At 37.8% G+C, this 15303-nt stretch overlaps 1 protein-coding gene across 3 annotated transcripts in view; it reads left to right on the forward strand.

Moving 5' to 3' along the window:
* The window catches only part of raly (RALY heterogeneous nuclear ribonucleoprotein), a 305333-nt gene that overhangs the window by 20689 nt on the left and 269341 nt on the right, over nucleotides 1-15303 (forward strand). The window lies entirely within an intron of this gene.

Raw genomic sequence — 15303 nt, forward strand, 5'->3', positions numbered from 1 at the left:
AAATCTTAATTAAATTGCTTATTTCCATGTGTCCTATCTAGCCTCCAGAGCTGTGTTGTCCTTATTTTGTCTACCAGCCACTAATCATTTCTATCTATATAATTTTTGGGGGACCTTCTCCAAAAGAGGAAAGATTTTACAGACAAAACCCATAAATTATTTTAAGTTGGGTAATGAAGGGTATGTGTGCCAGATTTAGTCCAGATCTATTAAGCCATGGAGGAGCCTTTGTGGTACAAACAAATACATGCATACATGCATACTTTGACTTAGAGATTAGCTATGGTGCCTTCTCTTCCTTTGGATGTGACTAAATTCCATTACTAGCTGCCCTATACACACCATTTCCTTCCTTCTATATTCTTCTAAAGACAGGAAAACGAAAGATGTGCACATGCTCATTTACAGTCTCACAAACAACAAACAGAACAAAGTTGTTTTTGTTTGGTTTTTTAAAGTTGAATTAATGCAACTTTCTTCTCCATCTCTAGAACCTATGTCCTAGGAAAATAAGAGGTCATTGCTGGTGCCAAAATGAATAAAACAATTGGCAAGGGAGCATTTTGAGAGAGAGCATTCTATAGAAAGGATACCTCAGCCCAAATGTGCTTCTTCCCTGTTCATCTGCTTCACTTAAGATGTCAACAATAACTGCCAGTGCCTAGCAATTGAACCAGCTAGTTTTGGGTTAGCACATATATCTGCTATCTACATGTTTTAGAGCAGTGGTTCCCAAACTTAGATCCTCCAGGTGTTTGGGACTTCAACTGAGTTTGGAAACCATTGTTTTGGGGAAATGCTGCAGAATGCATGGCCTTCCTGGTGTTGTTGGAGTAAAGGTCTTGTTGATTCTTGCTACTGCCAACAGCTGATAGTCCAATAGCATTTGGAGATACCCATGTTTCCCATCCCTGCTATATAGCTTTAAAGACAAACATCAGCACATTGAAATACATTTGAGAAGCAAGGCAGCAATTTGCTGGTTCAGCACTGGTGAGATGTCAAATGCTTCACCCTATTCAGCAACTGTAGCTTGAACTAACTGCAGACAGTTTTCCAAAGATATTTAGCAACAGATCACAAATTAACTCGAGCCCTCGCAAATTGTCCATCAGGGAAGCAGGACATTCAAGTTGGGATTTTTTAACCTTAAAAAGGAGTTACACAAGTGCTTGTGCAGTTGAGTGTAAATATTAAACTTATTAACTTCATAAACAACACTGATAACATTCTCTTCCCTGCAGTCAATTGACACAGGGTTTGAAAACAGCCATCTGTGTGAACTGGAATTTTGTAGAAATATAGGAAGATCTGGTATTTTTCTGGCAGTAAATAGCAATATAGAGTGAATTCTAATTTTGAACAGTTTTGGTAATAGCATTGATTGCTGACTATCATACTTTCATTTGGAAGTGTGTAGTTTCCAAGCACTTGTTTATTACTGTTATTAGGAGAAATCTAAAGAAGAGCCTTGTGAGATCAAGGTAAAGGCCTGGTCACAATCTAGTATCCTGTACTGACAGTGACCAAGAACTGCAAATGGAAAGTCCTCAAGAGGGTCTTGAGCACAATAGCACACACTTGCCCGTGTTCTCCTGCAATTGGCATGCAGAGGCATACTGTCTTCACAACTGAAAATAAAATATGGCCATCGTTGTCCAATTGTTTTGTATTGTAAAGTCTTTATGAGGTTTTCCAGAAATAGATTGTGATGATTCTGATATTAATGGGGAAGTTACTAGAGGTTCTCTCTTAGTATTTCAAAGGATGGTTTACTCATCACACAAAACTGAATCAATTTTAACAATCAGTTAAACTAATATCTGGGCTTCATACTTCCATTTTGAAGACAAATGTCCAGAAGAAGAGAGGCACAACTGTGAGAATTATCCTTAGCATAATTGTTCACCAGCTGGCACAGTTTCTGAAGTGGTAGTGAACACTTCACTGATTTGCATCTTAAAAATTGATATTGCAAGGTCCTGAACATTATGCAAGGAGAGTAGTGATTTCCCCTGTCAGTTATTTTGATGCACATCCTCTCTTTCTAGAGAGAAAAAGTTTGTTGTTGTTGTTGTTGTTGTTGTTGTTGTTGTTAATAATAATAATCATCATCATCATCATATTTCCATCCAATTATAAGGACGCTGTTGCCTTTAATGAAACTCTTGATTATCATGCTGTTGTTTTTGCCATTTTGTTCATTCTGCAGAACTGGGAACTGGGAATAAATGTATAGTTGCTCACAATATTATCATGATATTGTGAAGAGAAAACCAAAGCATTACTGCCTTTGCATTTATTCATGTGCAGCCTAAATACCTTGAAGGCATCAGATCTCATCTGATTTCAGAAGCTTAGCAGGGTCAGGCTTGGTTAGTCCTGAGTAGGGAGTCCTCCACAAATATCAGGCAAGATAAGCTGTATTTCAGAAGAAGAAAATGGCAAACCACTTTTCAGTATTCTCTTCCTAAGAAAATCCTGTCATATTCACAAAATTGCCATAATTCTAAAAGTGACTTTAAGGTATTTAATTTAATTTGCTTGTGTCATTGCTTAAAGTGGGGAGGCACAGCCTTGGAAAGAATACACAAGCACACACAGCACTGAAAAATTGCAATTTTTAGCAGTGTTTAGCTCACTTCAAATGATAACCTGTACAAATGTGATAATAATAAAAAAGGAACTTCAGTGTATTATGAAGGGGAAGTGTTGTTTTCACAGTGTAGATCAACAAAACACATTTCATCAAAAATAGATTTCTTGCACCAGCATACCACGCGAACCATTTACAAGGCTGTTTAATAAGAAACAGAAACTTCCATTTTCATCATACAAAAATGTATTTATCTTCAAGAAACAATAGAAGAAACCATTAAGATGAAGCTTCATACTTTTATGTATAAATATATGTGATGCTGTGAAGGGCCACTCACATCCGTGCTCTCTTATATAGGTCAGACGTGTGTTAGATTCTTTATGAAGACTCATGTTGACAGCCTTTTCACTGTGCAAGGAAAGCAAGCAAAATCCACCAAATTATCATGCAATCTCCATAAGGGGTGTTCTAGAGGAAGCAGGCCTAAAGGAGAAGTGCACACAGGTGAAATACATTAGTATTGCCATGCGCTTCAGGTGGCAACAATGAGCTTTATTGATGAAAGAGTCGCTGGAACCGTGTAGCTGGGGTTTAGAGTAATGTCAGATTGCATTAGCTTTATCCTGCAAGCGGAAGAAATAAAATAAATGCTTCTACGTGTCTCTGCCAGCAGAAATCTTTCCCTTCTTGGTCATGTTTTCTTTTTCTTAAAGGTCTCCTGCTTAGTTCTCAGTGTTTTGTGGTATTTTCAGACTGTAAATGTTAAGCATACTTTATATGTACACTGAGTCCTATGATACCCAAATTTATTCTGCCATGTTTTACCTTTGAAGGGTACAGGGTGGCAGAAAGTTCATCATAAGAAGGTCTCTATGCCTTTCTTTTTTAAAAAAAATTGAGCACACATACAAAAATAATGATTTATACTATATAAAGCATGTACTAATTAATTACAAACTACTTTAACATGTAATACTAAAAAGGAAAGGAAGCAGAAAAATAAAGTAGAGGTAAACAGAATGTGGCACCCAACTCTTCAGATGATGGCATTATTTGCATTTTTAATCTACTTTCTCTAATATAAACTTTATTATCAAACTAGATGACTTATGCTAACTTCTACATAACATAATTTCTACTGTTCAAACACTGTAAGTGATGACCTGTTCCAATGATCTCTTAAATATGCAACTACTGGTTGTCAATCCTGCTCAAATGTTTCTGTCATATTGTCCTTAATCAGGTTTGCCATTTTGTCCATTTCCACTATATAATACATTTTGAACTGCCAGTCTTCCGTTGACAGGTTATTTATATCTTTCCAGTTTTGTGCACACAGTATTCTTGCCGACATGGCCATATATTGTAAAAATTCTTCCATATTTCTTTTCATGATGATCATCTAATAGTCCCAGTAAATAAATTTCTACTTTAATCTGCAAATGTATTATTCAAATAATTCTCCATTTTACAGTATATCCCAACTTAAAACATCTTTTCTCGTCTACGAATCACTGTGTAAGCTTTTTATAGCTTCTTGAAATATTAGCTTCTTACCATTCTGGATTAAAGTAGAAATAAGCAAGTACTGGCTTTCTATAACCAGCACTACCTTCACTGGCTACAGTGGTCTCAATGCACAGTCACAGCTGGGCATTGAGGAACTTGTTATGTTGTCCCCTGGTCTATACATATTGAACTATTCCTACAGTGCTTAACTTTATTCAAATGCATTATGCAGAGAATCTACACAATTTGCTAATCACATCTCCTATTTATACCTCCATATAAATCTTTCTTGCGCATAATTGATAACCAGTAGCACAGCAGTAAATTGTGAAGCACAGGCACTCATAATGACAGGCCGCATAACAGTGCCCCCAAGGGGTTCAAAAGTGCAGGCGGCTTTATTGATTCATATCAGCAAATTGGCTCTGGCAGTTTTCATCTTCAGCAGGAGGTCTTTTGTAAAACTAACAGGTCCTAAGTGCCTAATCAATCCTATGGAATATGCTGCATTACAACAGGGTTTGCTCATGATGATATACTGTAGCTGTATTGGCTCCTGCTCCAGACAGACTGCATGTAAGATGAGCAGGAACAAGGAAGGGTGGGAATATCACAATGATCCCTGATAGTTCAAACATGCTTCAACACTTCAGTTCTTCACTCATCTACATCAGCCTTGGTAGCCCTACCTGAATAGTCAAGCAATTGTCAACTGTTGTTGTTAACTATCATCAAGTCAATGTTGACTTTGGGTGATTCTATTATGAGACACATCTAATTCACCCTGACATCAGCTGCCTTGTTTGGTTCTTGCAAACTCAGTGATGTGGTTACCTTGACTCAGGTTATCCCTCCCCCCAGACCACAGTCTTTCTCTTTTTCTACTGCTGTCTATCACACCAAATTTTATTGTCTTTTCTAGTGAGCAGCTTTTCGTGATTTGTGAAGTTTAGGTCAAAAACAGATCCAACATCTTTGCAGTTTAAACATTGTCCCATCATTGGAAGCCATCAGACATCCCCAATATCTGTTATCACCCACTCTCCTTCACTTTGTTCGATCTCCTTCACATGGGCCATTTTACCCCATTTTGCTGCTTTGTTGCACCATCACACGACACATGGCAAGCCCCACCCACATTCCTTTAAAAGTAGGGTGGAAGTGTAAAATAGCGCTTCCTCCATCACTGCAGGGAGGAAAGTGTAGTTTGGGTAGCTCCATTGGAGCTACCCGCACTTTCCTCCATGCTTCCCCATATGATGGGGAAAAGGGTGGTGGGGCAATGCACATTGCCACCCTTTCTCCTATCTGCTGGGGACAAGGTGCCAACATACCCTGTCCTGTCCCCACCATGTGATGGAGAAGGAAGGAGGGCATGGGGGGTGCCAGGAGTCTCCCTGCATGCTTTCCTTTCATTGGCGATTGCTGGTGCAATGGCACGGCTTGAAAGGGCTGTGTGAAGAGGTCCTTGGACTCCAGAACCAGTGTTCAAATTTCCACTCAGCCATGGAAAGGAAACTCATTGGGTAACCATGGGAAAATCACATTCTTTCATCCTCAGACAAGAACAATGACAATCCCTTTTTGAACAAATCTTATCAAGAATATCCTGTGATAGATTGTCATAAGTTACAATCAATTTGAAGGCATGTAACAATACTTTCTTATTTTCAACTACAGCTATATATGTGTGTGTAAAAGTAAAACAAATATACAGAAATTTGAAGAAAAATAGCCTTTTCTGTGAAATGTATCAGCTGAATTAATTTTGTCATGGTAAGCTTGATCATTTGATGATAGCTTTGCAGTGTAAAACAGATCAGCTTTCACGAAATCCAGTACTTATCCAAACTCTGGGAGAGCCTACTGAGAATTGGTCTCCAAAAACATTTGAACAGCCAGAGGTTCTCAATCTCTGATAATTCAATTGTTATCACTAGAAATTGCTACAATTAAATAAGTAATATGACTGGAAGTACACGAAATATGGTTCAGCATGATACTAAAAAGTATCTAGGGATTTCTGAATCACTGCAGCGTGTTCTAATATCTTACAAATTGCACAAGAAATCATAAGGCTAAATATAAACACAGAATAAAATGCTTATTTTTCCAGGATTAAATTTCCATAGTATCTGCTTGGCATTTGGATAAGTAACTGAAATAACGGTATGCTTTGATCCACACAAATAAACCAGACCAATTCAACCACAGTAAATGTCCTTTGAGATTAATTGGGATGAACGTAGAACTTCAAGAGAATTCATCTTGACTCTGTCCACTAAAGACTTTATTATTTTTATGCAAATTCAAAGGTGCCTGGAAGATGACAGATTCAGCCACTACTAATAGATTCAGAATTTTACAGTTTCCACTGTTACAAGTGTTTCCCAGGTTTCTCAGTTATATAAAAATACCTACATTCATTTATATTTCTTTTGTTCTGTGATAGGAAAATCTTGGGTCTTTTGATGTGAATGTGATTGACTTTTTCTTACCAATAGAATCCAAGAACTTGGGTTTCCAAGTGCACCAGGACATTACAAAACATAATATTTTTTCTCATGCTTAATCAGCAGTAAAATTAATGTTTGCCCAATAAATGCATTGTCCAGATTACTCATGAAAGTGCACAAAGAAAGTGCTTTCCCAATATATGTATTGTCTAGATTATTCACTGAAATGCATGAAGTACATGTTTAAAGGTAATACTGCCAAAATGATAAACCTGAAACATATTGTATTAAATCAGGAAAAATAAAAAGTTGTGTTCTCACTCTAAGTTGTCCCTGCTTTAACTGTGAATAAATGACTTCACCATGACATAGTAATAATATAAAATATTTGAAAGATGAAAAAGCCAAATCCCGTCAAAATAAAAATGGTTTCTTCCCTGAATCTCTTAGAACAGAGAACTTGGAACCCTTCCAGGTATTACTGGATTCCCAGAGGAAAGCAATGACACTCCCCAATAAACAAATACTGCCAAGAAAACCCTGTTACAAAGTTGTCAGAACTCAGAAATGACTTGAAGACACACAACAACAAAGTGTAGTTCACATCTAATATGGAAGGAAGTGGATATCCTGGGCACAGAAGGCTTGTACAACATTTCATCCATCAACTAAAATTCCAGCCATGTATGATGGAGCATCAAGTGTGTCATAAACATATATTTTCTGCTAGTTGTAGGCTAAAAATTCAACAGTTGGCAAGCCATAACATGTGGCTAATGAGCTGTGCTAGACCTGATGAGACATTTAGCGATATAAACCTGAAATAGAGAGAAATTATGTCTCTGGCCCCATCTAAGAATAACAAAAGGAGGAGGTAGAAATGTCACATTTCACATGGGCTTCTCAGAGGCTATTGATAGAAACAGAAAGGTTTGTTAGATGGATATGAAAACATTAGAGGCCATGAAAGCTATAAAACCCTTGGCCAATCAGATGGCTATATGACTGTCACAAGAAGACATGAAATGAGAGGACTAGACTAGCTCCAGACATGACAGGACTAGTAGGCTGCTGTAAAAGTCCCTCTTAGCAATGACTGTGGGTTTCCAAGCACTCATAGCACTTGCATCTAGCAACCTTGCATTTACTCACATAGTTCTTGTTACCTTCCAATTGGTGTCTGCTTATTACAAACTTATGAATGAGAGATCTCCAAGATACCCTATCATATGTTCTGCTAAGGTCTTGCAAACTCAGAATGGCTGCTTCCTTGATTGAGTCAATCCACCTGTGTTGTACTCCTCCTCTTTTCCCGCTGCCTTCAACTGTACTGAGCATTATTACTTTTTCTCATGGGTCATCTCATCTCATGATATATAAGTATAATGACCTCAGATTATTCATTTTGACTTCTGGTGAGAGCTTAGTTTGTTCTCAGATCTACTGATTTCTTTTTGATACTCCAGGATATCCACAGAACATTCCTCCAACATCATATTTCAAATGGAAATTTTCTGTCTACTAACTCTCATCTCTGTTCAGCTTCCACAACCATGCATACATACATACATACATACATACATAAAAAATTAGAAATACTATGGCATTGATGATCCCGACCCTTAGTATTTAACTACGTATCTTTACATTTCAGATTTTTTCTACTTCCTTTTATATATGCCCTTCCGAGTCCTAGTCTTCTCCTGATTTTTGACAGCAGTTCCCATTTTGATTTATGACTGCGCCAATGTAACATCTTTTAAGTATTTCAAAGCCAGGTTATAATTCTTTAGTAAGTTTCTTCTGAAAAGCAGCAATGAATAATTTCAGCCATTTTCTTCTTGCTGGGAGAAAGTCTTTAAAAACCACACAGTTGTTGAAGGCTACTCATTCACAATTTAGTGCAGTTCTTTTAATATTATTAATTAATTAATTGTTTTATTTCTTCTGGATTACAACATTGCTAAAACACATAATCATTTAAAAATACTCTTTAGAATACACATATTAATATTAAAACATATTTCCACAAATTTCACATTAAAATATACAAACAAAAATTAGACATAAAGTGGCAGTTTCTTTTGCACAGAAATCAGCCATTTTTGCACAGCAAGCTGTCTTTTCTGCATGGAAATTAATTTTTCACACAGAAATATGAATAGCTGTTAATTGATTATTCATTCTATCTAAAATTCACACATAATTGATTTGCCTATGAAATAGCATTTTCTGTGCAGAAAATAGTATTTCATGCACAAGAATTAATATGTTTGCATTAAAATAATGTTTGCCATGCAGAAAAGGCTGCTTCACTACTGAAGATGCTTTAATTGGGAACTTTTCAGTGTCATACTCACACATGGTTGATTTGCAGAGAACATAGGATTTCCAGTGCAGAAAACAGCATTTTCTGCAAAGAAATTATTGTCATGCATTGGAATAGTTTCCAAACAGAAGAGACTTAGTTGCTCCTCTTAATTGCTCTTCTTTTCTTCTATCCCTTGGTATATTTTTATCAAAGATAAAAACAGCAGAAATAGTCATGGAGCCTGAAAGTTATCTTAACAGAAGGTTTGATTCAGCTTCCTGAACCTACAGAGTGGTCAGAGCCTAAGGCAAACTTGGTTTTATGTATTCACTATGAACTAAGACAGAGGTCATGTTCCTTTTTGTTCAGCTGCTTTGTCCTGATCCCCCTTGGCAATCAATGTTTCTTTGTTAACAGTGCATTATAGCATGTGCTGAATCACTTACCTTCTTGTGTTCCTTGCCCATTAAAAAATAGGAAAGAATGTCAATGTATTCATTTGGGTTTTTTTAAAAAAAACTTTCCCTGCATGTGAACCTGTTTGCTATTAGATGACCTATACAAATGAAGAAAAAAGAAGGGTCATAAAGATGGTAGATGATAAATGCAAAGTCAGGCAGTTAATAAGAGGATCAAGTCCTACATCAAAATACTACCAAAAAATCATGCTGAGAATGATAGAATAATTGTCTGGACCAAGGGACAAGCAACTGAGTTTGGCAACTACATTGACCTTCTGCCAGATATCAGGGGATACACTTTTTTTAATGTGCCCCGCAATTTGGAAAGCTCTACACAAAACGTTTTGGATGTGGTGAGCAATTTTGTTACATTTTTGTGTCCCTCTAGCTTTATATTTAGGCCTAGGTCAAGCTTTTACTAACAGATAAATGGAATAGAAGACACTGTGTGTGTGTGAGAGAGAGGAATTAAGGCATTGGGTGCCCCAAAAACAATCTAGCGGGAGGGGGGCACATACAAAACACAAGGCAAGCACACATTCTTTACCTCCACCACAAAGGATGAAGGAATTAGTAACACTGGTAAAAAGAATTCATTACCATTGTAATTTGTGCCAAAGGTAGATTTCATGTTTTTGTGTGTTTTATGTTCTCAGTTGTATTGAATTTAATTGTAAGCCTATTCTTGAGTTGGGTGGAGGGGGATATTCACAAAATGAATGAAGAAGTGAATAGATTGTGATTTGCCCCTGAAAGAAAGGTGGAGAATTCCTTACTTACTCAATTAATTGTGAAGGTAAATTCTGTTTTGGCTTAAAACACTACGTAACAATATTTGAAAGTGTTGAAAGTGTTGAATAGTGTGGTACTTACTTTGAAAGCAGTTGTTATACTCTAGAAACCTCATTTTTGTGGCTGCCACAAACTGTGTTGAATTGGTTGAGACTCTATGAGAAATTCATTGAAGAACTATAGCAAAATGTGCTGAGGATGTTCATGCTTTTCTCATGTTTTTATGACAGAACCTATTGGGAAATAACATTTGGAACTCAGGAACGAAAATCATGCTACATAGTGTAATCGCTTGGTAAATGAAAATGAAAAAATGCTCTCACAATTCTCTTCACTGTAACATAATGAGGTGGGTTGTTGTTGTTGGTAGTGGTGGTGGTCTCAAAGAGACTGTGTTCTTTTTCAAGACCTATTTCTGGAGAAATGTGCAAAATGGAAACAAATCCAATAATTGTTGCATTGCCATAAGGACTACTAAAAGTACCAAAGGGCTTTTCTCTCTATGTCTTTGTGACCAATCAGCCAGCCTTTTTGTGATTGCAGTGTGTGTGTGTACGTGTGCTTAACTTCGCAAAAGGAAGAAAATACTAGCTTTGCTCAAAGGCAGGAATTTTGTAGAGGGTATATTTTGCATAAACTGTAGAAATAAACATGGAAAAATCATTTGCAATCTCTGTTCTGAGGGTGGATATATTTTCTCAAGGAAGTTAGAAAATCCTTACAATCCAGTCTTGCTATGAAAAGAGGTTTTTCACATCCCTAATAATGGATAGCAGGTAGACCAGGGAGAGGGGAATTCTATGGGGGGGGGGGGGGGAATCTAAAGGTTGAAATGTCCCTCCACCCATTCCATATTTCTGATCCTGCCTTCCTTTCTCCAACACACGTGCAGACACACTGCAGCAATTTGTCAAGGGGAGAAAATATCTCCACAAGGGAAAATTACATAGTAAACATCACATCTATTTTGACTCTAAAGCACTGTGACTGGCAGGAAACCAACGTACAGGGTACACTTCAAGTATGCCATCAATCAGTTTTACTCCTATCCCTACTGCCCTTAAAAACTTTTATATAAGTCCCCCCTCGCCAATGTCCTGCCACCTTTAATGACATCCAAAATCCATCACCACAGGACATTTGCCCCTTTGAAGTATCTTGTGGTATGGCAGCCTCTGCCAACAATACCAACAAGTGCCTAATTTCAGATCAACTATACAAGACTTCTTTGGTTCTCCAACTACAGTAGAGTCTCACTTATCCAAGCTAAATGGGCCGGCAGAAGCTTGGATAAGCGAATATCTTGGATAATAAGGAGGGATTAAGGAAAAGCCTATTAAACATCAAATTAGTTTATGATTTTACAAATTAAGCACCAAAACATCATGTTATACAACAAATTTGACAGAAAAAGTAGTTCAATACGCAGTAATGTTATGTTGTAATTACTGTATTTATGAATTTAGCACCAAAATATCATGATATATTGAAAACATTGACTACAAAAATGGCTTGGATAATCCAGAGGTTTGGATAAGCGAGGCTTGGATAAGTGAGACTCTACTTTACTAGTATTCCTAGTATCTTTCAATAGCACACCTGAAAATACAATGACCAGAAGGATTCTGGAAGTTGTAGTTCCAAAAGGTAAGTTTCCCAAGCTTTGAACAGGGCAAGGCAATTAGCACTGGAGCTGGTTTTATTGCTTATTTTAAGACAGAGTATCTATGATATGGAACTATTATTAGTTAAATTCCAGCTACATAAAATGATGGTTCTGAAGTGGCTGCCAAAGGCTTTAGCAGTGCCATGATTCGTGCTGCATATACACAGTTAATGACAGTCCTCTGCCCTTACATGACATTTGCTTTACTTTATTGCTTAATTCTTTCTCTTTATTGTCTTGGATGCTCTCAAACTCAGCTAATTTATCACTACAAGACCTTATCCCAACACCCTAAAGTCAATGGTAAATGCTTCATTGACAATAATGGGGCTTTCACATACCTTGTTTGTTTCCACTTGCATGGCAACATATATGATCGGCAACCATGATTGATCATTATACGTGCTATTGTTAAAAAGAATGGGAATCCCAGAAGAGAATAAGATGAAATGACAGTCCCAGGGTCACCCACTAGAAATTTTGCAGATTTATGAATTAAACTTGTCCCTTGTAAGTCAAAGATTATGGTATAAAGTAGTGGATAATACAGCACAGTGAATATGGTTGTTGTAAAGCCTTCCCTTCCTTTGTTTCATTTTAGTTTTTTTGGCTTGTTTTGTTTTTCAGATTCCTAGAGTAGTGTTTACCACAATCGCCTTATGTAAAAACAAACAGGACCAGGGGTCAGCATTTTCAATACTTGACCAGGTCCATGCCCCAAAAGGGGCCACAATCAGGGCTTGACCCCTTTATCTTTACTGAACCTTCTCCTTACTGAAGTTGCTCATTTACTTGACTTCTGATCAAGAAACAAGTACCAAAAGCAACGGAATAAATTAACCCAATTCCACCCAATGATTTTGTTTCTCTCAGGGAGGCTATGTGAAGAGAGCAAGTAAATAGATAGTGAATGAGAGCTGCAGTAAAAAAAAGGAAAGGACAAGAAGAAGGTAATCTTTCCCAAAGGACCCTCAAAACTGGAATTGGCACTAAACCTGAAGTCTTGATAGATATTTAGGGAATGAGTTAAGTTACAGGTATCCAGAATTTTTAAAAATGATATGAAGAGATGTTTTTCACATTCATTATTAATAGCAGAGGGAGGAAAATTCTATGAAAAAAACAAAGAAAATCTGATACGTAGTAAAAACAAATAGCACAATAGTCAAGGAAGTAACATTGGTAAATAATGATGATGATGATGATGATGATGGTAATTAATAAATAATAATCACAGAACACATCATGTGATGTGCAAAGCTTGATGAATCCAAGGCTGGAGTTAAAATTGCTGGAAGGAACATTAACGACCTTAGGTATGCAGATGATACCACTCTGATGGCTGAAAGTGAGGAGGAGTTGAGGAGCTTTATCACCAAGGTGAAAGAAGAAAGTACAAAAGCCGGGCTGCAGTTAAACATCAAGAAAACCAAGATCATGGCAACTACACCTATTGATAACTGGCAAATAGTGGGAGAAAACGTGGAGGCAGTGACAGACTTTATATTTCTAGACACGAAAATCAATGCAGATGCAGACTGCAGCCAGGAAATCAGAAGACGTTTACTTCTTGGAAGGAAAGCAATGGCCAACCCCGATAAAATAGTGAAAAGCAGAGACATCACACTGGCAACCAAGGTCCGCATAGTGAAAGCAATGGTATTCCCCATAGTAACCTATGGATGCGAGAGCTGGACCATAAGGAAGGCTGAGCGAAGGAAGATAGATGCTTTTGAACTTTGGTGCTGAAGGAAAATCCTGAGAGTGCCTTGGACCGCAAGAAGATCCAACCAGTCCATCCTCCAGGAAATAATGCCCGGCTGCTCACTGGAGGAAAGGATACTAGAGGCAAAGATGAAGTATTTTGGCCACATCATGAGAAGACAGGAAAGCTTGGAAAAGATCATGATGCTGGAGAAAATGGAAGGAAAAAGGAAGAGAGGCCGACCAAGGGCAAGATGGATGGATGGTATCCTTGAAGTGACTGGCTTGACCTTGAAGGAACTGGGGGCGGCGATGGCCAACGGGGAGCTCTGGCATGGACTGGTCCATGAGGTCACAAAGAGTCGGAAATGACTGTGTGAATAAAGAAGTGAACTTAAATCCCCTTTGGAGCAGGTTTCTTAAGCCTGCTCCGAAATGGGTCTAATGTTTGTGTGGAACCGTTTGTGCAGCACAAATCATGGCCCTGCTGAAGACTTCAGTTCTTCAAATAAGTTGAACCCCCCTGGCTATTATTCTCAGTGGTATTACAAAAATAAAGCAAGGGGTGATTTGACAAAAAAAATTGGAGCTTGAGTAATCTGAGTATAAGTAATACTATATTCCCATGCTTCTCATTTGTCCCAGTTTACACTGCTGTCAGTTTCTGCTTTTACATTCTAGTTCATATCAAGATTTCATCTCATCAGCTGCTAAAATTGCCATCAATTAAACTCTTATTCATGCTATCCTTCTTGCTCGGCTAAAATGTGTGGATGAACCATAGACTCATATCTGTGGGGTCCCAATGAAAACATTGTGTGTCCTACTGGTTCCATGCTTGCATGTCCAACAAAGTATCTGAAAACTAGCTTGTGTGCTAGGGATGGAATGAATGCTCATACCTACAGTAGAGTCTCACTTATCCAACATTCGCTTATCCAACATTCCAGATTATCCAACGCAGTCTGCCTTTTAGTAGTCAATGTTTTTGTAGTCAATGTTTTCAATACATTGTGATGTTTTGGGGCTAAATTCGTAAATACAGTAATTACTACATAGCATTACTGCATATTGAACTACTCTTTCTGTCAGATTTGTGGTAAAACATGATGTTTTGGTGCTTAATTTGTAAAATCATAATCTAATTTGATATTTAATAGACTTTTCCTTAATTTCTCCTTATTATCCAACATATTTGCTTATCCAACGTTCTGCCTGCCCATTTATGTTAGATAAGTGAGACTACTGTATTTATTTCCAGATGAAAAAAAATATTGTTCTCAACAGAATAATTGTGTGGTGGTAATCTTGCAAATATCTCCCAATATTTCCTATTCTGAATGGTTGCATAGGAATTACTTCACAGGAAATGGCTTTGAGCACAAAAGGGGAGTTCAATCCCCAGCCCCAGCCCCACGTGTTTTTCTTTGCAGAATAATTCCTATACAACACTTTGGGACATTCAAAAGTGGAATCATAGAATCATAGAATCATAGAATAGTAGAGTTGGAAGAGACCCCATGGGCCATCCAGTCCAACCCCCTGACAAGAAGCAGGAAATCGCATTCAAAGCACCCCCGACAGATGGCCATCCAGCCTCTGCTTAAAAGCCTCCAAAGAAGGAGCCTCCACCACAGTCCGGGGAAGAGAGTTCCACTGTCGAACAGCTCTCACAGTGAGGAAGTTCTTCCTGATGTTCAGGTGGAATCTCCTTTCCTGTATTTTGAAGCCATTGTTCCGTGTCCTAGTCTGCAGGGCAGCAGAAAACAAGCTTGCTCCCTCCTCCCTATGACTTCCCTTCACGT

This window comes from Anolis carolinensis, chromosome 4 (assembly GCF_035594765.1).
Source record: "Anolis carolinensis isolate JA03-04 chromosome 4, rAnoCar3.1.pri, whole genome shotgun sequence".
NCBI lineage: Eukaryota > Metazoa > Chordata > Lepidosauria > Squamata > Dactyloidae > Anolis > Anolis carolinensis.